The sequence below is a fragment of the Syzygium oleosum genome, unplaced genomic scaffold (genome assembly GCF_021117445.2).
Source record: "Syzygium oleosum isolate NSW1041296 unplaced genomic scaffold, Sole_v2.1 Sole_v2.06, whole genome shotgun sequence".
Taxonomy (NCBI): Eukaryota; Viridiplantae; Streptophyta; class Magnoliopsida; order Myrtales; family Myrtaceae; genus Syzygium; species Syzygium oleosum.
The window spans coordinates 2,721,414-2,733,676 of NW_026607490.1; the positions used below are offsets into that span (position 1 = coordinate 2,721,414).

Consider the following 12,263-nt stretch of genomic DNA (forward strand, 5'->3'; position numbering starts at 1 on the left):
TAACATGCTCGAGACTAACCAAACAATTCCACAGATTACCTTGTTCTCACAACTGTAACATCTCAAAATAGCATATCACAACCATCCAAGTTAAAAGTGACAGGTAGATTGTTCTAACTTAATTCCAGAGTCTTCACTTATCTTGCGCAAAATCTGAATACCCAAAGTTAAAGCTCTCTTGTAGATTTTGGATCAGGTGTTGGTGAAAGTAGAAGGTGAAAAAGAGAATTACGATTAAGATGAAGATTCCTTTGATGTTTTCCAAGATGAAAATGCAGCATAGGAGTAGATTTTAGGTGGACAATTGCATGTACTCATATGTGGCATTTCCTCTTCCAATCTACGGCCAAGTGTAAGAAATTAAGGCTTATTAGAGATAAGCAATAGCCCAAGTAATGATGGCTTATGGCTATGTGTCAAGTTAATGCAACAAACTCGGTTTAAGAAGGGCATGTGGCATGCTTGATTTCTCTAAATATGGCCATGCATGAATCCTCCATAAGCCATGTGAGAGCAATGTGTCTTAAGAGAGGTTTTTTGTAAAAAATTAAGTAGAAACAGAATATCCTCTCCCTTTAATGCCAATTAGAAATTAATTAATTTTAACACAAATTAACTAGAGTTTAAACTAACAATACCACACATCAATTACCAAGACAATGGTAATTTAATTAATATTGTACTACTATTAACGTATATAACAACGTTTAAAATTTTTAAACACGTCGAACTCATAATGATTATGTTTCCGAATCCGCGCCTCACAAATTTACGGTCCAACTACGATTTCTACGTGTTCACACGAATACTAAGTTAATGATACTTAAATTATCATTATCGAACACGAAAAATTTCCTATATCACATACATATTATTACGAAATTTCCAGATGTCACACTCCACCTCTCCATGTGCACCAATGAAGCGTCCTTGCAAACTCCCAGCAAACAAACAACAGTTGCCGACAATAATTGCAGCAACTCCTACAATCTCAGCAAGTCCAGCACTTCCTGAAAAGTCTGCTACTTTATTTACTCACGGGTTTTCCTGTTTTCGTTCTCGAAAGCCTTGACCATCTAGATCGTTTTTCACTGCATCCATGCCTTTTATCACTGTTGGCCGCGCCTCTCTCGCTGGTGGTTCCTCAAGTACTATGGCCATACTCTTCACTGCCTCCTTATGTTGCTCAACTCCATCCTGGCAGGGACCTTCATAATCCCAATTAGAGCCCGGTGCCTCCGCTTCGACGGAGGCGCCAGCGCGACAGAGCTCCCCAACTGCCTCACTTAGAGCAAGTTGGACCGGAGGAGCTGCTCGCTCGCGAATCGGATCTACGCGCCATCTTGGCGGGCCCCATGACACCTTGAGGAACTTTGCCTACTGATCTCTGATCCATGACTCTACTCTTGTCTGTACTACCTCCATTGTCGGATGCTGCAATCGAGATTCGGTGTGATCCTTGTATCAGTTCCTTTGGATTTGATGAGAGAAGAAGGTATTGAAGGGGAACAGCGTGTGTGTAGGAGTGGGAATAGCGAGAAATTGTGTTTGATTGAAGAAGGAGAAGATGGATTCGTCGCAGAAGAGGAAGGGGTCAATGGCGGCGGATGTTCGACATCGATGGCGGATTGTGGAAGGATGAATATTTTTACGACTTTTATGATTTATTTTTAATTTTAATCCTGCAAATCAAATACTCATTTGTATAATATTTATTTGAATCCATGCTATATCTGGACGTTAACAAACATTGGATGAGATATTTAAAATACTATCCTATCCTTATCCTATCTGACATTATCCTATCCAGCAAAAATATCCGGACGACCGAACGTAGCCTAATATTGTACCAAAATGACTTTTTTGTATATATATATATATATATATATATAATATATATATTCATATCTGGTTAAGTTTCGGTTATGTTGAGGCCGCATTCTTTGGTAAAATGATAGCCGTGTTATGCTCTTGTTCTTGCTGAGTTAGGGGTGTGACAGCATCCCAACCGTCCGGAGGCACCTTGTTACACGCTTGTTGAAAGCAGTCCAGCACTGGCGACACCTACTCGTTGTGATTTGAGCCGCGCATGCCCCACTACACCAGCGAACTCTAGGTTTTCCAGTGACACCAGCAACTCCCACTGTTTCTGTCCAGCACCGGCAGAGTCCCATAGCAAATTTTTCAGTGTGCCAACAACCTTCGGCTCTCCCCTACGAATTTCCAGCACAATCCTTAGCTCAGTCGTTGCGTTCCCCGCTTCACCGACGGCTTTTTCATCACGTTGACGGCCGCTCCTACCTCGCGTTATATCTTCACGGTCATCACTAGGTGAAAACCATAACCTAAGCTACCGGTGAGGTTGGTAATTTATGTGGGTTATTTAATTTTATTACATAGTTTAATTGCGTGTTATATAGTGATTAGATCTTAGGTTATTTTCATTATACCTTGACTAGTTCTTGCATTAATTAAGACATGTTAAGGCTTCGATCTTTGAGACTAGAGGTTGGACCCCTAATATTGTCTTTTGTGTGATTGTTATGATTTATTGATTAATTGAAATTTGATTGCTTTCAATAACATGTTATCAAATGGAGTTGATGAGTTATACATATAACTATTGAATGAATTAATAGTCATGCATATCACACATCATAAATTAATTGCATGTTTAAAACTTAGGTGCATCCATGGTTTAGGGCTTTCAGGTTTAGAACCATGCATTTAATTCATATAGACTTAGGATAGTTTATAATCTTCATTAAACACAAATCAAATAAAAATCTTATGTAAATTGCATTAGTTAGTCACATATGCATGTCATTTAGTGTTTCATTTGCTTTAGGGTCCATGTTTAATAACTTCATCATGTAGATAAATTAATAATTACATTTCATGCTTTGCATATAGTTTTTTTTTTTGGTAAGAAAACTTTGCATGTAGTTTATTTCTTATAAAGAGAAAAATAACAAAATACTAGCACTGCATCTTTAGGTCATTATCCTTTCAAATAGAAGTCATGTTTAGTGTCCTGAAGTTTAGTCTTTTATCTATAAAAAGAAAAGCACAAAAAAAATCTCACATGGTTATGGTTAATTCATAATTGATCATCTTTCATGTCATTAGAATTGCGTAATAAGTTGCACTCAGTTGAATTATAATATAGCTTGCATGTCATTTAGAATTTTATATATAGTTAATCAATGCATGTTTGATTAGAACTCATATAGATATAGCAATTAAATTAATTCATGCTTATTTCAAAGAAAAACCGAAAAGAATTAATTGCATTAGCCTAGATCATGCATACATCACATCATCATTTGGTTTTTAGTTAGCATTTTGCGGAACACTCAGTGCATCGGATGATATTAAAGCTTCTCTTTTGCCTTGCGTAATGCACTGAGGTTCTTTTCTAGCAATTTATTTATTGCTTTTGATTTATTGAGTGTTAAATTTTTTGTTTGCACACCCGCATGATTACCGATAACATGTTAGTGGCTTAAGATAAAAATTAACCAAGAGTGTCCACAAAGCATTTTTGAAATAAAGTGAACGAAATGACATTAGATTTTATCTAGCGTAATCAAGTTCCCATATCTACGATATCTGTAGTTCACAGAAGTAAGATGTTCTCTGACATCTCTTTTTTTTTTCTGTCATACTCTGACTCTCAAATTACTCTTAGACTTTTACCTTGCACATCTTACTTTTGTGAACTAGAGATATCGTGGATACGGGGACTTGATTACGCTAAATAAAATCTAATGTCATTTCAACATCTTACTTAGGTTACTAATTGACTCAAAATAGATTGGTTGTGACTCCTAATTGAATTAAATTGCATGTTAAATTGATTAAATCAAAATCCTAAAGTTGCGATTGGTATGAGCTTGAGAAAGTTCACGCTCCGTTATTTTGTTTTTTCTCTCAAGCATTTCAAATTGTACTTTGCCTTCAACTTTATTTAACAGTCTAAATTGCCTATTATTGATACCTAAATTTTGGCGATCCTATTTAGTTATTTACCGCATAAATTGGAGTTGGCACTTAAGTGACCATGTTTTTTCAAAAGTGGCACTTAAGTGATCCGGGAAAAAGTATTAGCACCAAGGTGAGCGCCATATGAAAGCTATGGCACTTTTAGTGTCATTTTCCCATGTGATTGAGTATTGATGGCATAATCATGTTTTTGTTATATTAAACAAAATGGTATAGGTCCATCCAAAATAAGGCCAGAAATAGCTCCGCCTTGACATTATATCTTTAAAATCATTAACATTGGTCATTGTGAGATTAGTAATATCAACTGAACATCTAGGGTTCTCTTTTAGCCTTTCTATTAACACTCCTCTACAATATACAGGCTTATGTAAGCTCGATTAAAGCTGCCTAAAAGAGTTTAACCAGTCATTCAGTTAATAGCAGAACCAGAGCTTGTTGTGGAAGCATCGGTATAAGCACATGCAGTCCTGGAGAAAAATTGCTGTGAATTGGATCCCTTGTCGAGTCGGATATGGATCGCTGAAATTATTTTATATAAAAATATGTCAAAACAGGAAAAATTAGTCAATTTCAGTCGGATCATTTTCGATCCTACTCAAAACTGACCTAACTCAGCTACTTGACGGGCTATCTTGAATGTACATTTATGTACTAGTAGAAGCATGGCTTTTCATGGAGAGTTCAAAAGTGCATTCCATGGCATTGGCATGTGTAAGGATATAAACTCATCCATCCACGTGACAAGTATATGGAGTGACACGTCTTCCGAGCAATTAATACACAAAATATTCGTTTCAAATATACTTAAAAGTATCGAGACTCTTGTAAACAAGACTTGTATCTTAATGGCTATTTCATGAAGATCTTGTAAGTAATACCGTAATTAAATATCTCCACCAACTTTTTTCATAGAATATTTTAGCTATCTTCGACGATCTTCTCTCAAACCTCATATTTGAGACTAAATAAATGTAAAAGATTTTATAGACAAGGCACTTGTCAAACAATTAGATCGTAAATGTTTACAATTTCTAGGGGGGAAGAACAGCAGAAGTGCCAAAAGTTGTGTACGGAGCTCACTTCGGTACCAAAAGTTTCAAACGGATCAATTGAGTGCCAAAAGTTTATGCCGGCGATCACTTAAGTGCCAAATCAGAGAAAAAACGATAACTTAAGTGCCAATGGCGAGAAATTTCGACCAAATTTAATACATGGTTTTTATATTTAAATTTTAATGACACGTGGCATTTCCACGTGTATAATTCAATTTTTTAAATATTTTTTCTGATTTTTTTTTCTTTCTTTTCTTTTTTCTTTTTTCTTTTCTTTCTTTTCTTTTTTCTTTTCTTTCTTCTTCTTCTTCTTCTACCATGGCCGGTGGCCAGAGGCCAGCCACCGGCCTCGCCGGGCGTCGCCTTCCACTGGGCGAGGCCCAGCGAGGCAGTCGTGGCCTCGGCGAGGGTCGGCCTCGCCGAATCAGGCGAGGCGAGCCCTCGCCAAGGCCACGGCGGCCTCGTCGAGGCGTCGCCTTCCTTCGGGCGAGGCCGCCGTGGCCTCGGCGAGGGCCGGCCTCGCCGGATTTGGCGAGGCGAGCCCTCGCCAAGGTCACGGCGGCCTCACCGAGGCGTCGCCTTCCTCCGGGCGAGGCCCGGCGAGGCCGCCGTGGCCTCGGCGAGGGCCGGCCTCGCCTTGTCGAGGCGTCGCCTTCCTCCGGGCGAGGGCCGGCGAGGCCACGGCGGCCTCGCCGGCCCTCGCCCGGAGGAAGGCGACGCCCGGCGAGGGCCCATGGCCGGTGGGCGGCCTCCGCCACCGGCCATGGTAGAAGAAAGAAAATAAAAAAAGAAAAGAAAGGAAAAAAAAGAAAAGAAATGCCTCATCAGCCTCCGGCGAGCCACATCAGCTTGAGAAATTAATAAAAAAATGCCACGTCGGATTTCCGGCGATGTGGCACTTAAGTGATCATTTTTCACAACTTTTGGCACTTAAGTGATCCGTTTGAAACTTTTGGCACCAAAGTGAGCTCCGTACACTACTTTTGGCACTTCTCCTGTTCTTCCCCCCCCAATTTCTAGTGTACTAATTTTTCTAGCATTATGTGTAATTATTTGAAAATTACAATTAGAAGGTTTGTCTATCAATAAAAGACTATTTTATTGCGAAATACTTCACAAATATCATATTGACCTAACGATTTTGTCCTTTCTAAGAAACTAAAAGAAATAATCAAAAGAGATGAATAAATATTTAAATAACAAAGTACTTCTATTCAAATTTAATGCAACGTGTTTTGATATACAACTATATAATTTTACTGGTAAAGAATGAACATTTTCTCGTAAATTTGCGCAGCTTGCAGCTTATAATAATTGTATCGATAATTCCCAATAAATATATTGGAATTGGCTCAGTATCAATGGATCGTCATCATCTGTACGTAACAAATTGATATGGTATTTTCATATCATAACACATAAACAAATAATAAGAACTCGATGATGAATTGGTTTGATAGCTGAGATATTGTTATTCAGGATATTAATCCGATTCAATATCATCAAGATGTAATTCATCCCATTGGATTTACAGGTGAAAGATGTATAATCTCTATGGAAATAAATCCCCACTTACTGACAAACAAAAGAAAAACACAATGAGATAGGCATGTAATTATTCTTGCATTTATTGCTGCTGCATTCTTCATTGTAATTCCTACTGCATTTTAGTAATGATATACGTGAAAAACAGTTGGTCAAAAAAACTGCACGAGTATTTTATTGACGGAGCTTAAATCTACGAGCCTTCGTGCTCCGACCACTAGTCATTCATGGAGATTAATCGGATCCTCAAAGAGGCCGGAGTCGAGAGAGCATCACGTGATGACACGTGGCATGCTGATATGGCAGGGTCGTTCCAGAGAAGAGGCGAAGCTGGGGAGCGGGGAGAACGTAGCTTTGAAAACTCAAACATTTTCGTCCTAACCTGTCACTCTGTCACCACCTCGTTTCCGCTTTGGTCCTCCGTCGTCAACCTCTCTGGCTTCCTCCATACAGCAGCGTCATAGAGCATGAAGAAGACTCTTGCCGATTCTTACCCATCTCTCTCTCTCTCGTTTGCTTTTCATTGGTTCGTGGATTGTAGAGGCAAGTGACGGCGAAATCACTGGATCAAGAGCATCCTCAGAAGGCCTTCGGTTGGGCTGCTCGAGACAAGTCTGGCCTTCTCTCGCCCTTCCATTTCTCTTGGAGGTACCGCATCGCCTTCGTTTTTTTCGGCTTCATCTACCTAGCTAGCAATAATGGTTCGCCTACAAGCGCAAGTTCATGTTTTGTGGATTAGGCGACAAAATATTCTGTTAAAATATGTCTCGAATTTGAACCCGTCAACGAAACCCGACCCGAGATGAACTTTAAGGAATCCGGTCAATTAATGAACGGTCCAAAAGTTCGAGCAAAGCAAAACACGTGGATTTCCCTATATAAATTGGAGTCAATTTCGTATTTCCACTTTGGAGTCCAAAGTGACGGTGGACTTTGACCCTGAAAAGAAGACTTCAACAAGGAAAATTTGGATTTTCTGTTTGGGTATGTGTAAGGAAAGAAATAAGCAAAGGAAATTATATTCCTTGTTTGAATCGACGAAGGTTCAGATGATAAGTACATAGGATGTACTTTTGCCGCAAAAAAAAAAAAAAAACACGCTGTTGTTGATGTAATATTGACGCACCTTTTACCGAGAGTGCTTGGCAGCAGGTTATCTTGGTGGATTTGTTCGCGGAATTATATCAAGAATTCAAGTGTTGAAATCAAGTAAATCTTATGGGGCTAAACATTGTGATTGGGGGCTGGGAAACACTGAGAATATTTGAATGACTCGAGTGTGGTTATAATCTCCGTTTTATCACTTAATCTATAGTAAAATTCGTTATTGCTCTCCCCGTAGACGTAGATCATTACGATCAAATCACGTAAATATGGTGCTCGCTTTATTTTCTTGTTCTGTGAACATCGCTTGTTTCCGTAACAATTGGTATCAGAGCTAAGTTTGGCTAAGTTGAAGTGAATCAATGGCGATTGAATAAGGAAAAGTGATAATCGACATATTTGATGAGAAGGATTTTGGTTTCTGGAAGATGAAGATTGAAGATTATCTATATACTGCACTCTCTAAATATTCAACTTCCCTCTCTAAAAATTGGGTAGCGAAGTCAACTTTCCGATCATCGGGAACTCATTCAGCTCTAAAAATCCCCTCAATTTTTCTAATCCAACGCTCCGCTGTGAGAGGATCAGATTTCCCATCATAAGTGAGCGGCTTCGCCTTTCTAAACTAGCAAAATGTGCAATCTCTATCATTTCCAGATTCAATAGTTCCAGTTCTACCTAATTCTTTGAACTGATGATGAAAATCAAGCACCACTTGATAAGCTTCAGATATATCATCTTGGTGATAGGCTGCTGGTGCTCATCTCTTGTTTATTGCGAGTTCAAACTTGTATCACTGTGATGGTCTTGTCTTCTTATCGGAGCTGCGCCTCGAGAACCTTGACGCACATTCCTGGTATCAGAGTTAATAATTCATTTGCCTTAGTAAGCGACTCTGAGAACTCATGATTACTTGGATCCAAGAATAAAACTACACCTTAATATTTTATAGACTAATGCATTAAAAGCTATCGTCCAATCTCACAACGTCCCATAAAATATATATCCAAAATCATAACCAACAAATGTCACAGCCTCAACTCTATGAGAACAGAGGGAATGACGCGGCTGTTGTTTCACCTAAAGGACGCAACCCCAAATTAACAATAACTAAACCTAATATCGAAATATATACATCATATTTATTTGTTAAAAAGTCTTCATGTTACAATATCAAAATTTCTATAATCCATCAAAAAGATATACACACATATTCAACTAACAACTAACTTAGAAGCTCGTCATAGCTAGGGAAGAGCATGGTTCTAGGGTAGAACCTGGAACCTAAGAACCTGACCGATGGGAACCTGTTGGTTCCAGGTTTCAAGGTATGCAGCGTAGGTTCCAGGTTTCAAAAATTGGGGAACCTATTTCGACAGATAGGTTCTAGGTTCTAGGTAGGTAGAACTTGGAATCTGGAACCTGAAACCTATACCTTAAATAAGTTTTTTGTGTTTTTTCTTAATCTATGTCTTTGCATGATCCTACGATGTTCTATGGCGTTAGATAATGAGTATATAATCCGAAACCACTACTTTGAACTTTCATTTTATGAACTGTTAATGTTTTATATCCTTCGTATATCTAAATATAAGTTGTGATTAGTGGTTCGTAACAGTAAATGGTGATTATTAAAGGTGATGATTCTCTACAATTGTTCAATTAATAATACAGGTGGAACCCAGATAGACCCTGGAACTGACCTTGGAACTTGTGACAGGGTAGGTTCTAGGTTCCAAAAAATGAAGAACCTCTACCCAATGATAAGTTCCAAGTTCCAAGTGGAATTTGTAAGAAACCTGGAACCGCTCACCTGTAGTCATAGCTATATACAACTCATACCCAAAAATCATCACTACCAAAATGTCTTCCTGATAAAAATAACGCTCTCGTTCTACTTGCGGCTTGTTGAAGAACTTGAAAAGCAAGTAAGATGAATGGAATGAAAAACTACAGTCCAATGAAAAATACATCTCTTCTATGTGGTTAAAAAATTCACCATGCATCTTTATAAAATCGTATCATCACCCATCAATTCCAATTCGAGTATACGATATGTGTAAATTATCAAAATCGGATGATAAGTTTCCAATAAAACTTTTACATAAAAGATCAATCAATAATATCAGCCATCAATGGTCTTTTCCATTGATTAATCTCAATCAAATCAATGTTGATGATACATTCCATTGAATAACAAAATGTTCAACATTTGATTATGGTCATGCTTAACACCCATGACAAAAGCAACCAAGTTTACCCCATTGGTTAGGTCTCCACCTATATTAGCCGGTGATTCAGCCTAAAAGGATGATCTCATAACAGTATGCATACTTAATCCCTCAATGGGTTCTAATATAGCATCATGAGCACAATTCATCAATCTCAATCTCCAATAACTCACAACCAACAGAAATCATTTCGTAAACCGGTTTCACAAACCAAATCATATAACCTTTCACAATTTCATTTATCAAATAGAATGCATTTTATAAAATATTTCGCAATCAATACATATAGCTTTTGGCAATTCCCTTCATAGGGCATTTAATCAAAACGTTACAAATGATCATTTCAAACTATTTCAAATAATACCTTCCAATGCCTTGTCAATCGACTAAAAAGGTAATAAAAGCTCGATCCAATTTATGCAAGAAATATACTCTTTCATAACTGGTACTATATTAAATCTCTATCATTTTCAAGAACGAGTTTGTAAATTCATAGAAGAGCTGGTACTACTCACATGGGAAAGCTGAAAACCAATATTCGAAGGTTACTTAAGTCGACATACTTGTAGTCCTATCAATTAATCAAAAAATGATATCAAAGTCTGCATAATACATTAGTCTAACGAATGACTCGACTAACTACGCTTATTAATTGATAAAACGACTCCTATGTGCTAATGAAAAAACTCGTTTATAGTGAAAATTCATCTTTCTTTGTTACGCGTATTGTCCGTTATATGTAACTCGCACACGAAACTTCAGAAATAGTTCAATCAAACCATACTTCGGAATTGATTTTCGTCAAACCTCCCCAATGCAAGACGCGCCTAAATCTACGAGCCCGCGCGCTCCGATGACTAATCATTGGTGGAGATTAATAATATGCTCAAGAAGGTCAGAGTCGAGAGAGCACCAAGTGATGACACGTGGCATGCTGATATGGCAAGGTCAATCCAGAGCTTTAAAAGCTCCACGTTCACGTTCACGTCCTCGCCTGTCACTCTGTCAGTGTCACCAGCTCGTTTCTGCAATGGTCCACCGTCGTCAACCTCTCTGGCTCTCTCCGTCAAAAAGGTATGGAGCACGAAGAAAGAAGACTCTTTGCCGATTCTGACGCATCTCTCTCTTTCCCTCTCTCATTTGCTTTTCATTGCTTCGTTGATTGGAGAGGCAAGTGATGGCGGAATCACAGGAGCAAGAGCATCCTCAAAAGGCTTTCGGTTGGGCTGCCCGAGACAAGTCTGGCCTATTCTCGCCCTTCCATTTCTCTCGGAGGTATCGTATCGCGTTCGTTTTTTTCGGCTTTATCCACCTAGCTAGCGATAATGCTTGGACTACAAGTGCGGGTTCATGTTTCGTGTGGATTCGCTGTGGTTCTCTTGGCGATCCGTCTGCGGACTCGCGCATGTGAACATTCGCGAATGGAGTCGTGCATGAGAGAGAGAGAGAGAGAGAGAGAGAGAGAGAGAGAGAGAGAGAGAGAGAGAGAGAGTGATGCACCTAGGGGACCGGCGGACCCGTTATGCGACTGGACGAACCGGCGGGCTTGAAGTCAACGATGTCGGATTGAGCTCAAATTTGGTCGGCTGAAGCGAAACGGCGTACTGATCAATACACGTAGCCTTTGGCTACGATAAATGATGGATTTTCGCGATTCGGGGTCGTTTAGATGGGTTTTTCTATTTTTTTAGTATTTTTTATGGGTTAATTTAGTAAAGGGCAGTTTCGTAATTTTACGTTTTGATGTTTACTAATCCTAGTAGGGTTAGGTTTGAGGATATATAAACTTGTTTTAGGGTTTCGTTTTATCAGACTTTGGATATTTTGATTGTTAATCAATTGAGAGAACAGTTTGTTCCTCGTTATCTTTCGATTCTTCTGTTTAGCCTAATTTCTATCGCGCTTCGGCATCAATTGGTATCAAAGCACAGGTTGCTTGAATCAATGGCTGAACAGAATCGCGGTCGTGGATGGCGGGCTCGTGGTGGCCGGGGGCGTGGAGGCGTTCCTGAAGCAGACGACCAACCGCGTCTAAGAGATCTGCGAGACGTAGAAATTGAAGAACAGAAAAGACGAATCCAGGATTTGGAGCGACAACTTGCGGAGGCGAGGTTGGGCGTTCAATCCGAAGAAGAAGCAGAATCTGAGGATCCATCCGATGATGAAGAGGAGGACGTAAACCCTTTCGGGGTTCTGAACCAGAGGCAGAATCGAGGAGTACGACCTGGAAATCAGCGCTCTTCTCAAAATTTCATAATGAAGATCGAGATTTCCGAGTTTAATGGTAAGGCTCATCCTGATGAGTTTATTGATTGGTTGCATA

General features: G+C 39.2%; 1 protein-coding gene across 2 annotated transcripts in view; it reads left to right on the forward strand.

Annotated features, from left to right (window-relative positions):
• The window catches only part of LOC115664860 (probable cinnamyl alcohol dehydrogenase 9), a 73,434-nt gene that overhangs the window by 38,929 nt on the left and 22,242 nt on the right, over positions 1-12,263 (forward strand). The gene's annotated exons all lie outside the window — the stretch shown is intronic.